The sequence below is a fragment of the Agelaius phoeniceus genome, chromosome 7, assembly GCF_051311805.1.
Source record: "Agelaius phoeniceus isolate bAgePho1 chromosome 7, bAgePho1.hap1, whole genome shotgun sequence".
NCBI lineage: Eukaryota > Metazoa > Chordata > Aves > Passeriformes > Icteridae > Agelaius > Agelaius phoeniceus.
The window spans coordinates 46796662-46822787 of NC_135271.1; the positions used below are offsets into that span (position 1 = coordinate 46796662).

At 39.3% G+C, this 26126-nt stretch overlaps 1 protein-coding gene across 1 annotated transcript in view; it reads left to right on the forward strand.

The window, feature by feature from the left end:
• ARHGAP15 (Rho GTPase activating protein 15) overlaps nucleotides 1-26126 on the forward strand; it is a 320887-nt gene that overhangs the window by 20394 nt on the left and 274367 nt on the right. The gene's annotated exons all lie outside the window — the stretch shown is intronic.

The window sequence follows — 26126 nt, forward strand, 5'->3', positions numbered from 1 at the left end:
CTGATTAGGTTAAACAAACTGGTAGGTTTATTTATCTCTCTAATACATTATCAGAGAAATGGGAAGCAATCTTCTTTTGTTTCTTACTCCTGTGATCATAGAACACTTGCCAAAGTTATGGCTAGCCAAAAAGACAGAAATAAATTTGCTAAAAATATAAACCTTCTGTTTAGCAGAGTTTTTGAGCCATATTTTGAAATTGCAGGGCTTGTACATGTTTACTTCAAATCAAGCTTATAGTCAAGTTTGAGGCTTTGTTTGTATAGATTGTCCTGAAGTAGATCCTGATATTTAATTAAAATGACACTAAATCACATTGAATTGATAAGACTTGGCATCTCAAACAAAGGTAATTGCCCGTATTGGTTTTGTACAAAAATAGAGCTGCTTGGAAAATGTGCAGCCAACACAGACTGTCAACTCCATTTATAGATCAATATGTGAAAACCATTGATCAGGCAGGCATGTGTAACAGTAACACTTTGCATTTATTTGTTGTTTTTATACCACGTTAAGGCTTACAGGATTATCGGCTTCCAAAATATTTTGACTTTCTCATAAATATGTTATCTGTTTAATGTTAATTGCAAGACAGTCTCCAGCCCTCTTTTAGAGTATTTTCAGTTTCATTGCTATGGGTAGTTTTAGCTCAAAAAGGGATTATTTCAATCTCTGCGAGATCATCAGAGCTTCTTTTATAGTGCAGTTTATTTAGGGAAAGTTTTTGAGGATAGCTCTTTTTTTTTCTTCCTCCAGTTTACTTTTTTTCTTGGAGGAAATAGCAAATCTTGACAAAATATTTCTAAAAGCAGAAAACCTTCTCCTGATGTAGTTTTGAAAAATATTCTCTTTACTGTGATCTAAATAGTGACTGCCCAGGCTTTATTCTCTGCAAATTTTGTCATCATACACTGGTATGTTACAGATGCAGCCACGTTTGTCTCTATTAAAGAAAAATTCTGTGTTCCCTTCAAGGAGTACACAAATGATGTAACAGCACTGGGACAGATACAGAAAAATATATGAGCTTCCCATGACACGGGTGGGAATTGTTAATAAATGCGAGCTTCCACCTTATTTGCTCCAAGTATTTCAGGGTAGGTGTGAAAGCTGTGGGTCCACAAACACAGTCCAGATTCACTTCTAGAGCACGAATATTGCTAAAAGAAAACAAGTCTGTTTAGTAACGTTAGTCATTCTCCTTTCCAGGGCAGGAAAACGAGAAATGAAGTGTGTCATATGTCCCCTTGCTGTGTTCAGACTGGTTTTGTGCTTTGGAAACACAGATCTGCTCTCTGCTGAGCGTGGTGCTCACACACTGCCTCCTTCAGCCCTTGGCTCCAGTTTTTCACCCATTTCAGTGCCGGTGTCCCTCGTTCCCTACCTGAGGAGCTGCTCTGGCTCTGGGGCAGAGGCCCTCAGCCTGCACAGATGTGCCCCTCTGTGCTCTTGTATGTTCTCTATGCCATAAAGTCCTCTGCTTTAAAAGCTGAAAGGGGAATATTAATGCATGAGCCTATTTTAGGGCTCAGCTTATCTTCAATAAGTGATTTTCCTCAGGTTTGCCTCCCAACTCTTTTACAGGACCAATATTTTGTGTTTTCAGGTTCAAAACAAACCTCTTGCTTTTGTGAATAATATTTTTTTTCATTTCTATTTTCTTAAATATTCCCTGTGAGAAGTTATTCTTTATTGTATATTTAGATCATAGCACTTCAACTGAAATAATCCTGGCTAAAAAGGAAGAAGTTAATTTTATTGTTCAACTCCCCATTTATTTCTCCTCCCCACAGTTTCACTGTACAATTTCAGCTGCGTAGCTTGACAGGCAGCATCATAATGAGATCATAGAAAAAGGAAATAACCAGCACCTATTTCTTCTTGAAAGCAAGGATAAATTCATTTCAGCTCTATTAAGGGAGTGGTGAATGTAACTGGTTTGGCTTCCTTGTTAAGCCAAACCGAAGTTCAGACAAGATATTATAGGGGTCAGAATTGCTGATTTTGACTTTTACTCGGTGTGACAGAAGGGTAGAAAAAAGGTTCAAAAACCTCCATTTTTTTTCTTTTTTTTTTTTTTTGCAATCTTACATTATCTCACGCTGTGAAAATCTTTACTCTATTTACCAAGCACAAATTAGTCTTGCCAAAGGTTCTGAAAGTTTGCTACTTCAGCTTAGATCCTAAAACTTCAAAGAGAGCTGCAACTCCACAAATTAGTGTATGTGCTCTGCCATGGCTATTTTCACTTGAACTTAGCTAAATTCGTTTATAATTTAGTGCTGATTGAACGCTGCCGTAAACGTACACAAGACACATTTTTTAAAGTTAGTCCTCTGATTACTAATTTGAATAAAAAACTCTAACCTTGTTAGCATCTGGACTTATTTTCATAATAACAACCCCTTCAGAACCTACAAAGTAATGAATAATTGACAACAAATGAAATGTTTTGATAGTTGTCGGCACAAAGCATGTTTAATGTTTTGTGTTGCTTCCTAGCTAATTATGTAGATGACACATTTGTCAGACCTTGACTGCCATTAGAAACGTGTTTCCAGAGGGGAGAAAAACAGGCTATTCATAGAGTAATTAACTAGAATGCTCAATGACCTGTGAGAGATTCAAATGGCTGCCAGTTCAGACATTGTTTTGTTACAGAAGCAGAGGGGTAATTAAAATTCCAAATTACAGTGCTATGATGAAGCATTTGTTTGTTGACAGTATACTCTTACTCTAGTTTGTTAATTCTTTTTTAAATTGCTTCTAATCCATTTTATAGCTTTAGGAGCTCCGTCTTTGAATTTACTGACAACTAATATTATGGCAAATTGTTCCTCGGCGGGCTTGGCAGTTCCATGGGAGCACAAGGTGGGTGGGATGGAGTGGCTGCTCTCCCCCCAAACCGCCGCACCATGTGCCGCCACCGAGACGCGGCTAACGCGCCGCATCTTGTGAAATGATATGTTCATAATTCTGCGTTGGGGAAAGATGTCTGCTCAGGGCAGGAAATGGTTCAGATCGAGCAATAATAATCAGACAAATTGAGGGGAGGTGTCCTGGAACGTTAGGGGGAAGAGCTGTGATGGGGCTGGGGTGACCGTGGGTTAGGTGAAGCACTTTGGGAAGGCGAGGTCCGCTCGGTGACGGAGATTTGGAGGACAATCGTCTGCTTAAAGGAATCAAACACAAAACACGAGGAATGGGGTGTTTCATAAGAGTCCACTGTATCTTTGCCAGCGCCCTTTGCAGGCAGTAATGGACCTGACAGGGTAAGCTGTCTTTTCTCCTCCAAATGGGGACTCTTTGCAAGTCCAAAGTGTTAAAGTTCTCTAAACAATGAATTAAATGCAAGCCCGAGTGAAATATTTATTTACTTTGCCAAAAGTGAGACTCTGGTTTTGTTAAGGAGATGTGACAGAAGTAACATGGTGTTTGATGCAGGAGAGCTGACAGCGGCATGGAGTGAGCGCTGATTATCCCGAAGACACTGTCAGCCGGGATTGATTTCCACTTTCTCCGTTTATGTAACGGTTCCTGTAATACAGCTGACCCCAAATCACGTTACCTTGTCATTTCTCTGCATGGATCAAGAAGAGATGAGCTGAAAATAGCTAGGCACTGACCTTGAACTTGGCGGAGAAGTGAGAAGTGACAGCGGGGGATGCTCGGCGGGGGATGCTCTGCGGCCGCGGCAGCACCAGGGGGCAGAGCAGCACCAGGGATTGCAGCTGGAGCAGCTGATCCCACGGACCCACAACCCCGTGCCAAACGTCTTGCCACCCCCCCCCCCCCCTTTCCTTCCCTTTCCCCTTTTTATTAATTTTTTTTTTGCTTTAAAAAGTGGGGAGATGCTAGCTGGAGGAGCAGCTGTCTCTAAAACATTGGCGTTCCCATCATCTGCCGCTTGAAAATGGAATTATTTGAAAGGATGTTCAATATTAAAATACCCTCCTAGCTGAATGCTCTGTTAAGAAGTTTTGCATCCTCTTCATGAATACCTCCCCCCCACCCCGTTGTTTTCCTAACATGTAGTGAACAAATCCAACATTTTCTTTATCATTAATAGAGTTTTCTACTATTTGGGTGGTTTATGAGAAGATCAATGCATTCCTCAAAGTCTACAAATCCCTTTGAGTTTCATAGAAAGCTTGGTGTAGATAGATATAAAAAATATTTTTAAGCTGATAGGACATCTAAAAAAGGGTAAAAAAATTAAAGAGTTTAATTTTTTTTTCTTTTCAGATGAGACACTTCTCTCTGTTGTAATGTATGCCTTGAGGGACAAAAAATGAAAACTTGGTTATAGAAATATTATTTAATTTACCATCTAAAACCCATGCTTGACTTCTTTTGTTCCATATTTTCTTTTAATCTCTTAACAGCCCTTTTAGTGTCTGATGCTGGCAGGAGCAGTGGAGACATGAGGTGGCAGTGCTGGTTCTTCTCCAGGATCTGGAGCTTTGGGGTGTCACCGCTCAGGGCAGGACCTTGTGAGAGCTTGGGGCAGCACCAGGAACCCTGAACTCACCCTTTAAGATATTTGGCCACTCTCTCACTCCCACTCTCATTTGTTAACCCTGAGACACTGATAGGAAAGTAGACAGAGTAACACTCAAAAATATCTTCTAAGGTAGAGTTGGTAGCTCTTCAGAGAGTACAGGAAAGGCAAGGTGTAAATGGGAGTTTCTGGATTAGTAATGATTGATTTTATTGTCACCTACAGAAGAGTAGTGGAAATTCATGCTAATACCAGTTTTGGTCCATATCACATGAAATGTGATGTCTTGTTGAAGGGCAGAGTGCAGGCACAGACTGAGGCTGTCATTTCTCACTGATAACTGGGGACCAGGGCTGTGGAACCAACAGGAACTTAGAAGGAAAAAAGGAGAAAGAGACACCCCTCTTTACTCTTTCTATCAGAAATGTGTGAAAATGGTGAAATGAGGTGAACTCTAGGAACTCTAAATGTTCCTCTCCTTCACCTTATCTTGCTAAAACCCAAAGAATCATCATCGAGTTGAATCAGGAGTTTGTAGCTCAAAACTTGCTTGCTCCAAAGCTCTGCAGAGTGTGGCCTTTGAGCTGTCCTGGTAAGGCAATGCAGCAGACCAAGAAAACTTGGACATGAGGCTTGAACTAACCCTCCAAATAATATTCTTTTCTCTACCTTAACATCTGATTCAAATTACAGTGATCCCAGTGCTTGTGTATTACCATCATTTCAGAGCCCACACCATATATCCTTCTGGTTTTTACCAGTAGGAAAAAAAATATTTCATAAAATCTCTGCTGATTCTGCTCCTCAGGCTTCTAACTTTTTGTCTGGTTTATCCTGTAAGAAGTGGCATCCAAATACACAGACATGTTAATGACACTGAAGTTGCCATCATGATGTTAAACAGACCAACACACTATAAAGCCCCATCTTTTTGATTCAGGAGTGAGACAGCAACATGCCATGATGGTAGCAAGATAATTTTATACACATAATATTTCACTTGGCTTCCAAGATAGCCTTCAGTTGTATTTATTCATTGCAACCAAGTGGAGAAGGAGCTGGACTGGAATTTGTCATGTTTCCCTGGTCCCAGCCTGGATGTTTTCCTGCCAAAGGGATTTTTTAGTACTTTTTTTTTCTGTTTCTCTACCTGTAAAGTGGGACTGTGGAGAATGTATATTTCTTTTCCACACATTAAAGAGGCTGCCTCAAAGCTGGTTCAACCGTAATGTTTCAATCATGCTCTGTATGTAGATAATTCCATTCTCATCATATTAACTCTATTAATTAAAACAGAATTACTCCACAATTATGCTTGTGTAACTGAGAGGAGAACTTGGCCCCAGGTCCTGTACATTTTCCTTATCTATATTCTCTGTGCTTAACTGTTTCACTATTTTTCATCCAAAAAAGCCTTATATTGGCTTCATCATTAATCACTTCTCTTCCCTTGATTCTATACCCCTGTGCTTTCAGCGGCTTTAGGTTTCTCTGAGGGCCTTTGTGTCCTGCGCTGTATATTTCAAAAAATATGCTTAAAAAGTGTTGTTTAAAGGAGTCTCTCTGGAAATCTGTGTCAGTGCACACTGTGACAGGGAACATAAGCTGTGGAATTATATTCCTCTTACGCTATCTTTATTAAATACTGTGTTGCAGCTCAATTGTGGTATCTAACACATTTCCTTTCAAAAATGCCGTCAGATTTGAAATATGTAGGTACTGAAACTGAGATTATATCAAACTTCCCATAGCTAGTCTTGGGCACCTGACCTGCATAGCTTCCCACAGGGGAAAAGTAAGCTCCATTTCTTTAAATTTCCAATGAGAAGGGACATGTGTCTCCTTGCATTGAGCTACATGATATCACATCATGTGGCACCGAGTGATCCAATGCAACATGACAGGAGAGGTAAAGAACCAGGGGTTTTTTGTGTTTTTTTTGTTTTTGGTCAGTTTTATTACTGCAGTGAAACATTTGCAGTACCAATGAGATGAACTGGGGATCAAATTACTTTGTGCATGCCCTAAATACATGTGCTATTGCACTGTGTGTGCACAAGCTTAATAAATATTGTTTAATGCAATGAGAAGGGGTTTTAAAACAGACAAGAGTGTCCTTGTTAGGCAATGTGCCTATTAGACAAATAGTTGACAGCAGAATTCTCCTGCCCTAAATCACATGAAATTTCCTTTGAAGTCAACCTACCTTTATTTATTTTTTTTTCAGCATCTGATCCTGTCATGTTAACATGGCAATATTTTATTTTCTGTTTGATTTCCTGTTTGCTGTGATTCATAGCCTTAATGGAAATAGGTCTTTATCATCCATGATTTTCTAGTTGAGGGTGTACCTGCATAGACACACAGCTGGATTGGAACCTCCCCCTTCAAAGGGCCCAGAACCCAACACCTTGAGAGGAAGAAGGAGCTTCATTTCTCAATATACAGCCTATTTAAAAAAAAAAAAAAATTACTTACATGTCATAGACCAATGCAACTACGTTATGTTTGTTATTTTAAGACAGTACTGAATATGCCTAAACTTGAGAAGCAGTTGTACCTTTCTTTTTGTGTTTATTGACTCTCTGAGCTGCCACACACTCTCCAGTTGCAGTAAAAAGTGGCTTTGAAGACTACAGCCAAACCCAAGTAGAGTAAAAAATGTGTTTTCCTTTCTAATCTCTGAATCTTACCTCAGTTTTGGAATCAGATTTGAAAGACTGTGCAATCCCCATCCTATTTTCCCTTACTTCCCTCCCCTGCCCCAGAGCTCTGTAAGAAAGATTGTTCTCCTGGATATTTCATCCATGGCCAGGACTGGAAGTGCTGCAGCTGTGATGAGAGAATCTGTTCTCATGACATCTCTAGCCCCAAGGCAGGTAGAAAAACCCAGACAAGCATCCAAACTTTTGTTTATTTATTTGGACCAAACCTGGATGTTGGACCAACTGAGCTTCCCATCAGTGATTCTGTCATCCTTAAGAGCTCATTCTTCTTGATTGTGGTCCTGAAGTCAGACTCTTACTTTATAACCTCATTACACAAAACCCCCCAATGTTTAAAAATTAAAATGCCAGGTGCCAACTCTTTCCAGTAGTTGGCTACTTTAACTTTGAGCTTTCCATTTTTTATCAGCAAATGATAAACTGAAAATTCAGTGTTCCCAGTTTAGATCTTTCTCAAAATTAAAGTGTAAATCTAAAGTAGCCACCTGTAAGCACTAAAACCTGAAGACATTTGGACACAAGTTAAACAAATTGTTTAAAGAACTGCCAATTGTTTGCATCAGGTTTTAAGAATAACTTTGCAGGGAAGATCCAAAATTTGTAGCTTAACATTTTCAGGCCTGATTTTCTTTTCTTGTTTTTTTTTCCCGTTTGGTGGTGGGTTGAGTTTTTTGTATTTTGTTTTTTTAATTTTATTTTAATCAAGAAATTGGAGAGCTGGGAAAAGAAATAACATGGTTGTAGATAAACTGTTGCAGAAGGCTAAGGTTGACACCACCATGCAAATCTCAAAATCCTGGAAAAGGTTGGGGCAACTGGGCCCATTTTGAAAAGCATGGATCAAGCAGGTAGCAGGGGGATTTGGAGACAGGTGGGTGGGAAGAAATGGGGTGGGAATGTAAATTTGCTGGGTGGAGCTGTGAATTGGGGTTGGAGGAAGGGTTGTGCTTCTGGTCTCTGGTGCTTTGTTGGCAGCCGGGGAAAAAAGTTCCTCATCAGTTTTGGGTTTTAGTTGAATGCACATCCAGGTAGGTTTCTTTTTCTGTGTATGATGGTTTGCATAAAACCTTTAGTTGCACTGAATTTGGCTGAAATTCCAGTTTTGTGGGTCATATTTGTGTTGATATAAATGAGAGCGGCATTCTAGTGCACTCTGAGCACATGAACTACTATGTCCTTAAAAATGTCCATCCTTTTCCCAGACTCTGTTTTGGTTTATTTATTTCACTTTCTTCATGTAAATTCTTTCATGTTTTTGTGGCAGATGAGCCTGATTACATGAAAGTTTACCTTTCAAATACTTCCTGTTTATCACACAGTTTTCTTACCTAGAAAATCCCAACGCAGCCACTGCTAATGTTTGATAAGATTTGTACCTGGTAGATTCTAAATTACATTAATGCATAAAGCCTGCAATGCCAGGCTCCCTATTGTTACAGTTATTAAAGCTGTAACTGAAATGATATCTTTCATATTGATCTTCAGCTAGCAGCTCTTATCCAGAAGCTTTGTTTCACATTAAAGACACTAATGATTGTCTCCACAAAATGAGCAGCTTAATAGTTAGAGAAAGTTAAATGGAAAAAACCCAACTTTGATAGCCACCTTTGATAGCTCTTTGCTCCAACATCTCTCATGGCCACAAAGTGCAAGCCAAGCATTAATAGACCTTTTAATAAAATGACTTGAAAGGAATCAATGGTATTTTTCACAAAGTCTAATTTCCAGCAAGTTATTTAAATGTTTGTATTCCTTCTGGACAGATCATGTCCTTCTGTAGCTGCCAGTTTTTCCTGGAATTTCTCAGGCTGTCTTCCTTGGGTTTTTAATTTTTATTTTGAGCGGTCTGGTTTTGATTTGCTGCTTTATTGAAATTTTGTAAAAAATGAATTTTGTAAATAGAAATCTTGTACTCTTCCAAGGCTGGCAAAATTTCCTGTAGACTTAAAGCCAACAGCCAAGTGTTTGTGGGGTGGAGGATGAAGTCTGGTTAGAAACGTGCCAAGAGCCTTTTTGAGTAGCTTGGTTCCTTCATGGTCTGTAAGAATTCCATCACTTTGCTCTCCTTCAGGTGAAAATGGTATCTCCTAGCAGCTGAAATCGTGATAAATGTTACTACAGGTCAGGAGGCTCTGGCTTAGGCTGGAGTTTGTGGGTGGAGAGAATGGAATCATAAAACCAGGGAATGGTTTGGGTTGGGAGGGACCATAAAGCTCATCCAGTTCCAACCCCTGCCATGGGCAGGGACACCTTCCACCAAACCAGGCTGCTCAGAGCTCCATCCAACTTGGTCTTGGACATATCCAGGAATGGGGCAGCCCCCTATTATTGAACTTGCTCTTTTCTCTTTTTCTTTCTTTTTTTTTTTCCTTTTTTTTTTTTTCCCTGAGGTTTTTGTAGCTATTCTGTTAGTTTTTAGTTCACTTGTTTGTTTTGGCTCTGGGTGAGGAGCAGCTGCTGGGTCTTTTCTTGTTTTCAGCTAGAAAATTATTTCTCCCCGTTTTTGGATGTGACAGACAGAGTGCAACCTAGGTGTTTTCCATGAGAACATGCAGTGTGAGCAGAGAAATATATGTGAAATTCTCATGTTCTCTAAGCTCATTTATTGTACTTCAGATATGACAGGTATCTATTTAAAGACTGATATTCAAGTGAAAGACTTTTTTTTTTTTTTAAGACCAGCAGCAAACACACAAATTGTTCTATTTGTGTTGAAAAACAGGTTGATATTTATTATTTTACATAAAGAGAGGCATGGTGTGCTGACAAGGTAGAATGCAAGGGATCAAATTAATTTGTATTACTATAAAATGTAGTTCAGCTGAGATCACACCCTCTGTGTTCACTGGGGGATGGCTTTTCCCTGATGAGCTCTAGTCAATCCACAGCAATGATTAAGTCAAATATCTCATATGTTAAAAGTTCATATATGAAATCATGGGGGTGAAAAAAGAAAGGGAAAGGAAATAATATCAATAAAAAAAAAAAACAACAAAAAAAGCAACAGAAGAGTACACTATGAAGAGTCCACAGCTACAAAATATTTCCCCCTTCTCTCAGTATCTCATGAGGAGTCAGCCCTTATTTCTGCTGCTTCTTTTCCCAGGCTCCACTGGAAGAGCCCGGATTAAACTAATGCAGGGACATGTTTTGGCCGCTTATTATTTATTACAATTTTAGTTCCAGGTTTCAAAAACAATTAGGGAAACTGCTTAATAGGAAAATGACTCTAATTACTTGTTAATTGAGGTTATCTGCTTCACATTATTCAAAACGTAAATTGTGTTGACACTTGTACCCAGATATGATTACTTAATAAACAGACTGAAAATGCATCATGAATGAATTCACCCCCCACCCAAAAAAAGATATTTTATTTTTTTTTACTCTGGTTTGCTCATCTGAAATATATTGAAAAGTATGTATACAGTTTGCAGTAAGCTCAGCAATAGCATGTTAGTACAAAAAATGAATTATATGTTTCAAACAGTGAAAAAAATGAAGGACTGATATTGAAAAGTGAAAAGGTTTATTAAGATTGCACATAATATATTCAGGTAAGGTTTGCACATAATATGAAATGGGGTTACATGAAGTATAGTGTTACCTCTTGAATAAATAATTTAGCTGATAAATCAAGTACCTGGATCTAAATAAATACCAATGTTAATATTTGACATACCAGCATTTATGCCTGTGTTTGATTTTGGCAACTGACAAAAAGAGAAGTGCTTTTTTTTTTAAAAAATAGCTCACTTGGGAATGAGAGATACAGGTTTCTAAACAATACTGTATTTCCTAGAGCAAGATAATTCTACAATTTAAGAATAAAACTGAAGCATCCCATTTTTCCTTTTCATTATTGTACCCTGGGATTTCTAATTTTTTTCATAAAAATACAATCTCTATTTTTTAAAAAGTATTAGGTCATGAATTAGATTTCACAGTCACCAAATGTCTAATCTAAGACCTTGATTCCATACAATGGAATTTGCCAGCCATGTCCATGTGGGCAGGATCAACCATTTTTAAAGTACTGGGATTTGGGGGTTGTGTGGTTAATTTAGATTTTTTTATGATGTGGGTTGCAAACATCATAATTTCCCTGAAACCCACATTTTTTTATTACAGAAAAAAAACCAAAACAAAAAACAATGAGAAAAGTTGAAAGGCACCAATTTTGTTTTAAAGACATAACTAGCGAACCTGTTGACAAGAGAGATTTTGTGTATTTCACCTTGAAATTTCCCTGTTTGAAATGAAAGACCTCAGTTCATGCAGAGGAGCCATGATTCCAGCCTCAGGGTCTGTTCCTGTGTTTCAGACTTGGGACTCTTTATTGCTGAGGCATTTTTGGAAACATGAACCTCTGTAAACCACGGTGGTCAGGCAAGGAAAGAGGGACAGCAGGAAAATGGTGGAGAGTGGAAATAAATTATTTTTTTCATATCAAAGGGCCTCATTGAACATTTAAAAGATTATTTACTTTTTAATGTGCAAGCATAACTCTTCCACTTTGTATTTTCCTTAGCTAAATACCTTTTTGAGGCATTTTGTGTAGAAATACCATTACTCCCTTCTCCTTCATATTTTGCCAAGAAATGATGGGACGTTGCAAAGCCCACAAGGATGGAAGTTTCAGAGCTGTGTTTGTGCCCATTAATTTTCTCTTCTATGATATTTTCCCATTTTCACTCTGTTTGACATTGAGCCTGAGCTTTGTTCCTGACTCGTAGCCTATGGCAGTGGAACGGGGAGATGAGACATCACGGAGATGTAGAGCACACATAAAAAAGAGAAGATGTGTAAAAACTGAAATGACATGGCAGCTGAAGCAGCTTGTTGCTCAGCTTGGTTGCATGTTTGAGTGGAGGAAGCGAGGTAAATTGTGATATGTAAGAGAATAACACTCGACAGGGTGTATGGTTGTAAGGTATATGGATGCTCAATCATGTGGTGAGGCAGAAGGCTGAAGGACAAGCGCCTTCAGTATCCGCAGTCTGTGGATATCCGTGTGACCTACAAAACAGGGGGTGTTAGACTCGCAAAAATATCACTTGCAAAGCAGATCCAAACCATTTCAAGAAAATTCCGTCCACACCATTTGGCTACCTCCTAATCTTTCAGTAATTATTAAAATAATGGTGTTTTGTGGCGGGGGGGAAGAAAAATCACTGTTACGCGTTTCTGTGTGTGTTCCCCCCGTAAATGATGAACTCTCACAGTAGTCTATAGGCAAACAACCATTTTCACTTCCCACTGGTTGTACTTATTAACCTATTAGAGATACGTGTGCCTTTATGCTAATTTATCTGAACATTTGCAACCACCACTCTGTCTGTGCCTGAATGGCTTTGTGTAATGGATCTGATGATCTTCAGATCTGGAGTAGCATTTATTTAGGTCAGACTCCATTTACAATATTTTTGGGTATTTGAGCTGGGAAGCAAATGGCCCTTTGTATGCTGATAGTAGAACATTTTAAGATGAATTTTGATACTTTTAGAGCCACATGGAAAATAGTTTGCGAATTCGTTTCTATGGCAATGTGTAATAAATGACTGAAGGAATTATAATTTAGGTGGCTTTATCTTCCCTTATGCTCTACTGTAACCACACACATGCTTAAACCTGCAAGGTGTTTAAAAAATCAGCATGTCACAGTGCACCAGCCTGCCTCTGCCTTCCTGGTTATATGTGCACCTGTATAAGTGAGAGAAAATATCCCATTTTTGATTTAGCAACTTTCCTCACAGAAAAAGAGGTGGTTGTATAAAATGCAGCTTCCGCATGCTAAATAATGAAGTTGATTTTGCAGTAGAGTCCAGATAGTTTTGTTCTATCAGGTGTACTGTGCATTCAGCAGTTTATAAATCTATGAATCTAGGCAGTGACAAGCTGGGCTGTATTGGCTATTTGACTGGTTTTTTGTGATGGCACTTGTTACAGGCAAAGACAGGTCCTTTACACAGTAGAAAGCAGCAAAATGTTAAAATGTGTATAAAACCTTCCCTACCACCAACTTCACCCCAGGTATTGTAGCCTGAGGGGAATCCTGCAAGCCCTGCAGTGCTGGACAAAAGGGAGGCATTCCCTGCATCCTGAAGGTTTCCAAATTCTTTAATTTCTGAACTCTGTGCACAGGAATAATTTCAATGAACTTGTTTTATTTCTATTTTTAAGGGCTTAAGTCTGTGCTGTTACAGGCTCACTGCTAAGATGATGAGGCTTATAACAGTGATACAGAAAAATGAATAAATTTTGTGGGGTTTTGCGTTTGTGGTTTGTTTGGTGTTTTCCTGAAATCACATGGCCTGATTAGGAGAAAGCGGTGATGAACTTTCTATCCTATTAATGATGGAAAGTCTGTTGAACGCTAATTTCAGAAGAAATTAGCAATATCTGGCAAAATTTAGCAAACCTAAATAAATGTCTTACTACAACCTTGCTGATTTTTCTGAGGTGGTCCATGCCTGTTCATTTAAATTGTAAATATTTAGTTGTCATGGAAATTACGAAATTTTAAAAAAGGGGCAATCATTATGCCAGTGTTCAGAAAGGGAAAATGGCATGACTTGGAAAATTTCACAGTCAAATTATCCCATAAGAGTATTGGGTCAATTAATGGAAAAGTGTTCCAGAGTTCAATTAAAAAATAGGAATATCATTGATGTCAATCATAATAAGTGAACAAATAACAAATTTAAAAAATGCAACCAAATGGATTATTTTTTTGATGTAAGTCTGGTTGGAAAAGGAGCCATACTTGTGCAGTGAAAGTTTTTAAGTCACTCAACTTAATAGTACGTGACATTCTGATTAAATACTAGTTATGTGCTGTATCAGTGAAGCACACATTAAATGGATTAAGAACTGATTAATTTACACGTTTTGGAAAGTAGTCCCTGGGGAATCATCATCAACTGGGTGAATTTTTAGAGTTGTTCTCCAGGGACTAGAATTAAGCTTGACACTAATCACTCTTTTTATCCATGATATGGAAGTAAATAGAACAGTTCTAATAACATTTGAAAATAAAGCAAAGATTGATGGACTGGCAAATAGGTCTGGGTAAAGGCACTCGTGGAGAGTGATCTGGATGGCTTAATGGCTGAAAGTGCATTTTAATTTATCCAAATGTATGTATATATGGGAAACAGGCCCTGCTGCACCCAGAATTCTGGGATTTTGCTGTAAAACATTGCTTTTGTGGGTGTTTTGGGGTCAAGAAGTTTGAGCTGGCCATTGTGAGGGAAAATGAAGCAGGGAGATGGCAAATGCTCATATCTCTCAGTGGCACTGATGAGTAGAAAATCAGAATAGTGATTCTAAAGTAATTAAGATTATGCAAGGAAGAGGCAAAACAAAAAAAAAATAAGTGAGGTTAGGAAAATTTTCTTGACAATGAAGGACCTACAGACCTCAGAGTGTTTAAATTATTGAAAGAAATTGAAAGGCAAATTATTTCTCTCTTTCCTACATTATGGGACAACATTGGGCACCGGAGTTCTTTAATGTAGTGGGAAATGGGTATACAAGATGAAATGTCAGGAAGTTGGAACCCCCCCAAAATAAAATGAGAATTACAGCACATTTTGCAAAAGACTAGTGGGAAACTACCAAGAGAATTGGTAAATTCATTGTGTTTTCATGCCTTCAACCAAGAAATGTGTCCCTTCCAGGGAGATATCAGAGAGAAATATCCAGCATATGCTAAGTCCAGCACAGTTTGGATAAAATATTTATATAAACATTTTCATAAGTGGTGCCATCTTGATTCCTCATCCATGTCGTGGGGTGGAGAAGCAAAGCGATCTGGTGGCAGGTGCTGTTTGAAAGCCTTTGTTGAGCTGGGGCTGGAAGAGAAAGAAACCAAGCACAGAAGTGATAAATCAAAACCTTTTTCCCTACATTACTTGATGTATATTTGTGCCTTTGCTGAGAGTGTGGTATGTACAACATATGCACTGAAATATGCAGTTAAAGTCCTGTTTTTGTGTGCCATCAAAGCTTCTAACAATGTTTGGTTCATTTGTTTTCTTGAGTTGCTGGATGGTTGTTTGGGGTTTTTAAATGAATTATATAGATGTGTAATTTGGGGGTTTTTAATAGGGTAAATTACTTCTCTGGGGTAATGCTGCCTTTATACACTGCCCACATCTTGGATGGCAGTGGATGATCTTTGTATTGCTGAGAGTATTTTTTTTAACATTTTGAAAAATAGGTGAATTTTTCCTGTAAGAACAGAATTAGGAAAATCAAACTGGGGGCAATTTTCAGTCTGTCTAGACGCTTCAGAAGTTTCAAACAGGATAATTCCATTTCTTCCTTTCTTTTTCTGCTGTGTTAGCAGTATGTGGTTTGCTGCCAGCGTGATGGCACAGGAGTAATACCAGGAGGTTCAGGGAACTTGGATCAGGAATATTCCCTGTCCCCAGTGTTCTCTTCAGGACATGGCCCAACTTGGGGAGTAGATTTTTTGAAATGTTTCTATGTCTCTGAAGGTCAAATAATGAAATAGCACTTAAGCAACATGAAGAATACAGTTTTGCAATTGTAGTTCTAATTTTGCCAAGACACAAATAGATTGCACTTTTTTTTTTTTTTTCTGAAGTCTGATACAAATTTGAAGAACTAACTTTGGTATTTGAAAAACCCCCAACCAAGCCCTAAGCTTTACATTATCATAGTTTTACTGTGTCAGCAGGTTGTGGTAAAAATGCTAGGATATTAATTTTGTGTGAAATGAAGGCAAATTGTAAGTGGAGAATCCCTGAGCTGGGTAGCAGCACTAGCAATCACTGCTGTCCTACCTGGTTTGCTGCAAGATTGTGATTAAATATAAAACTGAGAAATCTCCAAGGAAGAGGGGAGAAAAGTTAGGCTTTAAAATATTTTCATTCTTTTCCTAGCTGAATATTGTGGTGTCAAATCTAATAGGAAGGAGTCATCCTGCTAATTGACCTTTGCAAAATTAGTCATTTGCTTAAAAAGCTACTTGAAGTAGATCAGTTATTATCTTGATTACTCTTTCTTTTGTGTTAATGTTTATAATGGCACCTGGGAAAATCTATTTGAAAACTTTGCTTCATTCTTTCTTGTGCTGCAATCTGTAATTTGCTCCTCTGAACAATGCTAATAAGAAAAACTGACTTTTCAAAGAGATTGCAGGTCTTGATGTTATGAAAGACTAATATGAGCCAACAGGACTGGGGAAAAAGTATTCACAAGCTTATTCAGGTTATTAGTGCAAAGGGAAGGGAGAGCAGGTGGCAAGTTAGATGGTCATCTAGATATTATCAATCTGACAGGTATCCAAGTGGTTCTGTATTACAGTCTCTAATTTTGGTCTCTGAACAGTTTTTAATAAGATTTAGCTATGGGGTTGTCAGCCGTGACCTGTGTTAGAAGATACTCCTTTCAACCACACAAAAAGGTTCTTTGTGAGAATTTCTGCACTGAGCAAAACAAAGGACTTTCCATTGTAAAAGGCAGCGTTTCACCTCTGCTTTGCCTGGAATCGAGAGCCTGAAAACTAGAAAGGAGGTGGTCTTACTACTTTCTTTTCCCTTCAGATTAAAGAAGTTGAACTGAGCTCGAGAGTCAGAGCAAACCACTTTTTATTCCGATTCTTTGATTTTTGACACTGGATGTTCATAGCGACTATTTTGGCTTGCGTTCTGTATAAATCTAATTCTCATTCTGGAGCCAGGACTTTTTCGGCACTGCTCCCGTGGAACTTGGACACAAGGATTTGACAATATGTCCAGACCCAAACAGATCAAGCAGCCACACATGAGCGACTCAGCGGAGCATGCTCAAAGACAAGACTGATGTCTCCGCACAGCAAACAATTCTCTGGGGTAGGGACAGCGAGCTCAAATCCAGTCACCCCAGAGTAAACACTAAGTTAGACACAGCTTAAATGTGCCTCCAAGCACAGCACGCTGCTGACTCCACGAGAGCCCTGAGCCAGGCTGCAGATCCAGCCTTGTAGATTTATCTCTTTCCAGCTTTCTTGCACGCGCCCGAAACTGTTGGAGCTTTGTTGGGGTGCACTCAGCGAGGGGAAGGGGAAGAAAAAAGAGAAAAAAACACTTGTTGGAATGTTTATATTCATGGGTATTTGCAATTCAGCTTCTTGATTTTTTCATGCGTGTTTGTAAGACTGATAGTTTGGTCACCATAGTGTTGGTAGGAAGGAGGATTCCTGAAAGACTGCACTGGAAATACTCTGCTTGAGCACTCTTTGATTTCCCTCTCCCTCCTTCTTCTAAAGGTTTAGTTCATCTAATCAAGGAGCAGAGTCTCTCTGACTTTTCTAAAGACTCCCACACAATGTATGAAGAACAACTAAAGAATGGATGGTCTGTGAGAATACCTTGGGATTTATAGGCACAAAGTTCAAATAATTTCAATGAAAAAGTAAATAAAATGTATCTTTTTGGAATAGTTAACAAAGTATTAATTTTTAAAGTAGCTTATTTCAAGCAATAAAATTATTGCTGTATGTTGATTTGCTGTTAATTGAACTAGGGAAGAAAACGATAATTTAAATTGCTGCTTTGTCCTAATATAGCTAATAAGGTTGATTTTTGGACTTGGGGGAAAAAAACCCCAAAACTTTCCTTACCTACTAAATGATCTGAAATAATCTCTTGTTACCAAGTACAGTTTTCTCAGTTATTGTTTCAAAGGGCAGTGATGACACAAGTTAAAATGGACCTTTGTTAAAATGACTTATTTCCTATCTACCTTCACTGGTCCCATGGCTTCCCATGGAATATTTTGTGCTGTGTGGTGTACATGGAATGTGTGTTGAGTTTAGACAGGTCTGGGTTCAGATCACACTGGTTTTGGTGTGATTTGGTTTTGATTTTTATACACTTTGGGTGTGTAGTGAGTGGTGTGCAGTACCCAAGGTAGCTGTAAGGGAAGTTGGGTATCAGAAGTGGGAATCAGGGCAAGCCAGGCTGTGCTCTGGCCAGCGTGGCCATGGCTGTGCTGCCCTGATGCTTGAGCCTCCTTGTTCCCAGTTACTCTGGGTGTCCCTCCACTGCCATGGGCAATGGAGAGTATATTCTTACACAGGAATCCTTGAATTTTTTTTTAATCATTCCACTTTATATTTCCCCCCCCAAGCACGTTCCCCCGCCCTCCCTTTCCATTTCTGGCACATATATGTCCACAGGTGTTATTAAGTGTAGGGTAGCATGTGGTGCCCATGCTTCAGTGCTATTGCAGAGGAAGGACTTCCTAGAGGAAAAAAATGATCACTTTCAGTATTTTGCAGGCTGCCCATCTAAGCCCATCATTGCCTGGCATCTACACACTAAGGGCAAGGATCCAGCGAACTTGTGAGTGGGCACCATGCCATCTGAACAGATGGGCATGGAAGTAGGCAGCCAGTAGACCATGTATGTGCATCAACTGTGGGTGTTGAGGGCAAGATTCCCAGTGGAGAATGTCCAAACAGCTGTCTGGCCTGAGCCAACATGCCTACGACCAAGCAAAAGTGCCATCCCTAAATCCTGCTGAGTTGGATTAACCTTCAAAAATAAAAATTGCTTCTGCAGTAGCATAAGGTGAGTTTTTGGCTTGTTTAAATCCGAAAGAAGGAATTAGGTAGGCAGGATAAAGCAATGTGCTAATGTGGGGTCCACTAGAGAGGACTGAGCATTTGTCTAGGAATATTAATATTATTTTCTACAAGGGTGTTTATATGGCAAACAGCAATGGATGACTTGCAGGAGTGTGACATCAATGTTAATTATGCTTTTCTGTAAGACAGTCCTTTCAGGAGAGAGCTTTTGAGAGCATTTTGATTGTAGTGTATGTGCTGGATGTGATTTTGTAAAGGCAATTCTTGTAGATGCTTTTGCACATCTACTTAGTAAGTTTTAATGATATTTTTTTTGCTTTCCTTTTACCCTCAGACTACAGTTCTGGGGTGCAATTTCAGGTCATAGTTGCTGACACAGTTTGCTGTCACAGCTGAGTTCTCACATTTATTGTCTTTATTTTTCTAAGATCCAGAGGGGACATGAAAAGATAATCTATCATTACTCTATGTCTGTATTAACTTTGATTTTTACCTTTTAGAGCCATAACATCAAAGAGCAGTTTTGCAGACATAGATGTCAGAGGCAAAGAACAGTGAAGCTCTGATAGTTATTGCATTTTTATTCCTGCTGGTTTTACTCCATATTTTCTCTACCATTGCTGCACTGCTCATCTGTAATTTTACCAAATCACCTGCAATAATTTAGATAAATATATTAAAATATCAGAGTGAACCAAAAGTAATGACTGTGTGATGAATAGAAAAACCAGAATAGGAAACTTATCGATACATTAGATTTCATAATATACCTTTTTATGTATGGCTGGATGAATGCTGTCACAGTGTGTATCTTGCTGCATTTTCTTGCATATTACAGGCTGTAACAGAAAAGGCAAACAGAAATATATCAGAAGTCCCACTTTTAATGTTCTCTGCTGGAATCGATGAGGATTTTATTTAATGCAATTAAAGCATATTGAAGCTTAGAGACTGGGTTCCAGTTTGATTTCCAGCTGGAAATCCTGCGGATTAGAGGCAGCACAGCTGTTGGTTCCTTTGTGATGGTTGGATCCCCAGGTACACGAATCTGAGTGACCCACAGTCAAATTTAGAGCAGCCCTAGGATTTCTTGAACACATATGGGTGGTAAGAACCTTTTGTAGCTGTCTCTTCTTCTACATAGGCTTTTGGCACTTCTCCTACTCCTGAAAATGCTAAAAATGAAGCCAACTACATCAGCTGGGACTCCCTCAAAGCAAGGATCAATTGGACAAATTTCAAAGGCCATTTGAGTGACTAGAGAGGAACAAAAGGGCTACCACTCTAGGGAAAAATCTGCTCCTGGGAAACAGCACGCCATTAATGCAGAAAAGTAGCAGGGAAGGCTAATTCTTGGACTCAAAATATTAGCCCAAACTGGACACCCCAAATTTAGAACACCCCTCCAATAATTTGGGGAAAGAAGGCAACATAGTTTCAAACAGGCTCTGCTTTGTAATCAAACTCGTGATTACTGATTCTCTGATCACAGAGAATGAGCTCATCTTAACACTGGGCTGAAATTTAAGCTAGGATCTGAGTAATTATTTTGCTCTTCTTTCATGAATGAAGATAAATGGAGATACTCCCCCAGCAGAGGCACCGTGGTGCTCATCTACAGCAAGTCCTGATCCAGGGAGCAGCACGCCCACGTGGTTATATTGCCTTGATAAAAAATACCCACCTTCACAGGCTCGGATACAAAGGAGGACCCCTGCACTGTGGGAAAGGTCTATAGGATTCTGATTTATAAGGGAGCAAGAGGTCAAGGGAAGCAAAACCATTATCATTATTTTCAGAGGCTCTGGAGAAGTGAGCTGAGTGTAGAGGGCAGTGTGCTCAAAGGGAGGCGCGCAGGGCGAAGGCAGCACGGTCCTGCTTGCTGCTTTTCTTCTTCCCCCTGCTGATTCCAGGCTGCAGATTCTGCTGAGAGTATGTCATATGTAACGTAGGCCTGTGAGGACTGGGAAGTGGTTTTCTTATTAAATGATGCATGGAGAGATTATCTGGTCTGTAGCCAGCACACAAGAGCTCCATCCATGCAAGTTCCTATTCCTGAGCAAGGCGCGCAGTCACCTGCGCCGTAACGAGTTTTCAGGAGCCTGGGGTTGGAGGGTGAGGAGCAAATCTGGGCTGGTGGGGGCAGGAAACTGCATTTTGTGTCTCTCTCTCCTGCAAGCCTTGGAAAAAAGGCAGTGAGAGCTAATGTCATATTATACTGCCTTTAGTCTTGTTACCTTTTTTCTTGAAGAAACCTCTTTGAGACAAGGAAGGGGGAAAAGAAAACATAAACCATGTGGTTCTAATGTGATCCTCAGGAGGATGGTGTTAGGAGGGCTCCAGAGCAAGGCAGGAGTGCCAGTGGCTGTGGGCAGGGAGCCCACTGGGACATGGAGCTTTCCCCAGGGCTGGAAGGGGCCTTCTGCTGAGAGAAGGCACAGCTCAACTGCACTGGGAGCATCTGCAGCAGTGTGGGGCAGGAATGGCAGAGTTTGTGCTGTTTCTTGACATCCTCTACTTCTTGATAATGGACAAAAATTCCTTATTTGCTGAACTGAAATGAATAGAGTCATAGAATAATGTGTGGCTTATATGCCATCTAGTGCCACCCCTTGCCGTGGGCTGGGACACCTTCCACTATCCCAGGTTGCTCCAAGCCCCATCCAGCCTGGCCTTGGGTGCTTCCAGATGGGGCAGCCACAGCCTCTCTGGGCACCCTGTGCCAGGACCTCACCTCTCTTGGGTGAGGGAAGGATTTTTTTCCTGACCTATAATCTAACCCTGCCCTCTGTCCCTTTGAAGGCTCTCCCAATTTTTGTGTCATGAAATGCCCTTGAAAATGACAAAGGGGCATCTCTGAGTGGGGAGGCCTGTGGGATTTCCTCAGTGCCTTTCACAGCTGACATGAAATCATATCATAGCTCAGCTGTTTCCAAATTATTTCTGTAGATAACGATGGACTTGCCATACTGCTTGAGATTGGATCTTGAAAACAAGTCACTTTGAGCATGGCAGTGAGTGAAATGTTGCAGGATTCTCCTTGCCATTGCCATTCCATAGGTGTCTTTCAAGGGATGTGGCCATTAAGAAATGCTACAATACATTTTTGTTGAGTTTCTTTATCTAAGCGATTATGAGCTGTCACTGCGGTTTGGGGGTGACTGGGAATGAAACGACCACAGACATCACTAAATCAGGTGTCACCCCTCCTTCTCTGTTGAGGGAATGGTTTCCACAAAAGTTTATGTGACCAGTTTGTACTTTTATTGCAAAACTTTCAAGCTGCCACCAGTAAGTTCGATTCTGTAAAGAATGGAGTGTTCTGGCCCTGATCCAGAAAAACACTTAAAGCCACTGCAGAGTGCTTTGCTGGATGGGGTCCAGAGCAGAGCATCAGGCAGCAGTAGGGCTCAACAGTAGGGGATTTCTCTCTTTTTTTGGTTACTTATAAAGGAATCTCCACATACATGGTTGCAGTGTCGGCAGGATGAAACAAAACAACAGCTAGAGCCCTGAAAAGAAAGGTCAAACCATGAACAGCACTGAAAGGGTTTTGGTAGAAATCTATCAAACCCTCCATGAGAACCATCTCCTTGGCAGAGCAATACTGTGAATGATGGAGAAAACAGCAGGTAGATGCCAGCTAAGGGTTTCCCATCCAAAGCAAAGCTCTGTTGGACCAGGTGCTGCTTGTTTGAGAAAACCATGGTTTTCCCAGGCTACTTGTAGGTGGTGTTTGTGGATAAATAATCTGTGGTGAATAACTTACTTGACAATCTTGAAAGCCACCGAGAAAGGTCATACAATTATCTTAATTACTTAGGGATACAAGTGAATTCAGAATGACATTTCAGGAAATAATTAATTGTCTGTGCTTTGCACTGGAGCAGCATTTTGAGTAATGCCGGTTGGTTTTGTTAGGTTTGGTTGAAATCAAAAAGAAGTCTGCTGCTTCTCGTAGACGAGATGAATTAGGTTAGAAATATGCCTGTAATGGGAAATAAAAAACAAATGGATCCTCCAAGATTCTTTTTAAATCAATGCCACACTGTGTGAAGAGAGTAGTGCTGACTTAGCCATGATGAATCCCCAGAAAAAGAGGGAGAATTTAAAGAACAAAAACAAACCGGAACACAGAGAGAAATTAAATGAAACATCAGGTTCCTGTGTTTTACCTCCCTGTTCAAACAGCAGCTGTCAGATGGTTGTCCCTTCACACCGGGGTACCAGGCACATGGAGAGGAGGCTTTGCCTTTGTGGGAAGGATGATGACGGATTAGTGCTTAGATGCTGAAATAACTCTGGTAGGAGATGGATCCCCTTTAGCTAAGGGAAGGGGGGGCAGCTCAGGCTGAATTTAACAAAACCAGACTTGCCCACAGACTTGGAAGCGCTCGCAGAGTGGATTTTTAGTGCTGCAGGTGACATTGTTGCTGACTGAAGAATGTTCATCAAATCAGAAAACTGCTGATAAGCTGCCTTTCCCAAAAAGGGATCTCACGAACTTCTCCTGTAAATCTCTGCCTTTCATTGTACCCTGGGAGGTGAGGTAGAGGACTTGTGACAGATATAATTTAGGTTTTTTCGCGAGTTTATTAGAGTAATCAAGTGGAGCTATGGAGGGAAAAAAAACCTAAACCTCTCTCCTTTATGGTATATCTATTAAAAGCTGAATGAAAGAATGAAAATAACAGAGCCTACACCTCCCTTTGAATATTTTGGTACTTCATTGAAAATTGTGAGTATATTGAAACATGGCCATCTTGACTGCTGTCACCCAGGTTGTGCTGAGAACATTTTAGCTTTTGACTGGATTTATCTTAAGGGAAGTGATGTAACTGACCCATTCACTGGTATTTGTAAAATATATTTAAGACCAAATTTCTATCAGCCCAGCTGGAATTTTATCAAATCAGTCTAAAAGAATATATTTCCTGTGATGATACTGCTTCTTTTATTCAAGTTGTTTTGATTAATTTTCTTTGAAGTTCTATTTCTAAACCAAAAGGCTGGTAGAAGACAGTAAGAACTTTATTGAAGTTTCCATTAATTCCACTTGTGAGCAAAATATTTGGAGTCTTTTTCCAGAAGAGCTGGATCTTGGCTTACATAATTGTGGATTTTGGTTGTATAATTGCAGCTAGGTTCAGACTTTGGAGCTTCAGGACTTCCTTTGCATGAGATTGCCCATTAGTGGGCTACCAAAAAGAAACACCTTTTTAGCAAATGTATCAATTAAATAATTATGTAAGAGGTTTACTCTTTTCCTTGCCTTCATGCGGTTTTCCCTAACGTTTCTTCTTTGCATACATAAAGAGGTTTCTTAAAGGACATAGTATTCCATCCACACCTGGAATTTTATTTTCCTTAATTGCTTAATATTTCCTGGAAATCTTGAATAGTGTCCTTTAATTACACCACCCCGATAATTTACTAGGCCTACAAAAATAGCAATTTTTACTCATTTCCTCCTTCTGTTGTGGATGGATTTAGGGCTCTGGATAAATCCTTTTTCAGCAAGTATCAAACGTGAGCATTTCTTTTGCAAATGCTCTGATCGCTGAGCCAGAGAGCGGCCGAGAGCTCAGCTCGGCGCTCCACACTTCACAAAATTGCACACAGGGCCCCCAACAGCCACGTGGGGCTCCTGGAGAGAGCAGCTGAATGCTAAAGCAGGCACTGTGGAGTGGTGGTGTGCCTTGTTATTTAATTTGGATGAGTGAAGAATATATTTGAGAAGCCATCGCCGGGCAATGCGTTCTCTTGTATGTTAAGGAATAATTAGGATGTGGGGGGATCTGGGTAAGAGAGAGTTCCTGTGATCTAGACCTGAACAGTTTAGCTATATGTCTCAGGCACTATAGAACCTTCAGAGTTGTCTAACAGTAAAGATAAAGAAAAAGATAAATGGAATTAATTTATTTTGAATTTATATACATGCCTCTGCCTGCATTAATATTAAGCTCCATCCAAAATCTAAATGGAAGGACTGTAATCTTAGAAGTTCTCTCAATAGCATCAGCAAATCATTCTTGTTTACCCTACATGCTAATAAAACAGGAACATGACACTCCTGAAAACAAGATTGCAAAATACAGAAAATGTGGTCTGACATTTTTTTTCTCCCCAAAGGAGGGACTGCCACTAACTAAAGTATTTCTTATGAAAGCTCGATTGCTTAAGATGCAGAATATTAAGAGAGAAAAACACTTTAGGACACAGCCATGTCACCAGCTGTTACTCACCCTTAATGAAATTGTTAAGTGATATTCTTCATAAATAGGTCAGAGAAACTTTTGAATTGTGAAGGATGTTTTATCTCTTTCTTTGAAATGTTTGTATTAAATTTAGAACTGGTAATTCATTAAGCTCATTAGCTCTGACTAGGAGAGTAGAGCAATATCTAGGATATAGATTTCAAGGCTTAAAAACCTTAGTGCTTACAAATAAACATGAAAGCAATGTGTGGAGAAAAAATATGGGATCATAATATGTTTAACTGTTTTTTGAGCGTGGCCCTCTGGATTAATTAAGAACATTTTCTATATTCAGACACTTGAATATAAACAGAATACATTATGACTTTTGGTTAACTCTCTTTTAATAGGGGAAAAGAGAATGCATTATGATGAATACAGTGGAAACTAGTTGAGACTATATTTTGTTGTTTGCTTTGTGACTTGAGCTAAAAGAGGAAATAATCACTAAATTTTACAGAACCTCAGCTCATAATTATATATTTTTTGATTGATACTGAATTTAAACAGTAAAAGTTTTATGTGTATATATATATATACACACACACATATACTTGCACACACTTTTGAGGGATCTGTTCTTTGTTGCAGATTTTCAAGGAAATAAAATGCTGTTGAGCTCTGCCAAATGTTTGATTTATGAAGTAACTTTTATTTTGTTTTAATAGTTTCTGGTATAAAGCAATAATTTTTCAGAATTAAGTCACAGTTGATTACATTGTGTTCCTCAAAGAAAAGAGAGACTTGGAGGAAATCAAGGACTCAGTATTTGGGAGCAATTGTAGAGTCAGAGTTACAGAATTGCTGTAACCTTTCGATCGTGGAGACTTTAGAAACAGCCTTTAAAGCAGTTTAAACTTGCTGGATTTTTGTGCACTTTTGCCCAATTGTTTTCTGGTTTCTTCATTAACTTGCTTTTTGTGGCCTTGAAGTTACAATCAGCAGCTTTCCTATTTCTCTAAAATGGGTTTAAGAGCACCTAAGCAGTTAAACAATTTTTGAGGTTCCTGATGAGAAAAAAACCCATAATTTAGGTTATT